General features: G+C 45.8%; 1 pseudogene; it reads right to left on the reverse strand.

The window, feature by feature from the left end:
* Nucleotides 1-6: 6 nt before the first annotated feature.
* LOC115284953 lies at nucleotides 7-467 on the reverse strand (annotated as a pseudogene).
* Between the last annotated feature and the right edge of the window lie 312 nt (nucleotides 468-779).

Here is a 779-nt window from a genome sequence, read left to right on the forward strand (position 1 = left end):
GAGTGCATCTAGAAAGCCCAGGCTCCACGAGCTCCATACAAGCTGCACATACAGCTGGTTATTCATTACCTGGCCATAGAGGAGTGGGTGACAGATAGCAGCATAACGGTCATAGGCCATTGCTGAGAGTAAGCAGACTTCTGTTCCTCCTATGTCAAACACAAAGAAGGCTTGAGCCAGGCAGCCCTCTACTGAGATGGCTTTGCTCTGAGACACGAGGTTCTCTAGCAGCTTGGGCACTATGGCAGTAGAGAAACAAAAATCCATGAAAGAGAGGTGACTCAGGAAGAAGTACATAGGTTTGTGGAGATGGGGATCTTCCCTGATGACCAACAGCATAGATTTCCCATTATAGTCAAGAGGTAAACCCCAAGGAAAAGCACAAAGAGCAGAACCTGGATGTGAGGGTCAACAGACAGGCCAAGGAGGATGAACTCTGTGATGGTGCTGTGGTTCCGCAAAGCCATTTAGGAAGGATAGTCCCTGGAAGTAAACACGGGCACAAACCTCAAACCTCTATGGACCACACTCCATTACCAGAGGGGGGCCAGAACCCAAATAACTTATATTTTATATCTGTCCTCATCGATTCTTTCGATCCTCTCTTCCCGTACTGATACTCTGCTTCATTTTGGAATGGGTCACTCTCAGTATGATATTATCCTGTCGTTGATATTCTATCTCAGAGATTGCTGAAGGAATTAACAAATTAAAAAAATGTTTGTGTATTTATTGTGAGAGAGAAAGACCAACAGAGTGAGTGAGTGGGAGAGGGCCAG

Source organism: Suricata suricatta, unplaced genomic scaffold (assembly GCF_006229205.1).
Source record: "Suricata suricatta isolate VVHF042 unplaced genomic scaffold, meerkat_22Aug2017_6uvM2_HiC HiC_scaffold_27505, whole genome shotgun sequence".
NCBI lineage: Eukaryota > Metazoa > Chordata > Mammalia > Carnivora > Herpestidae > Suricata > Suricata suricatta.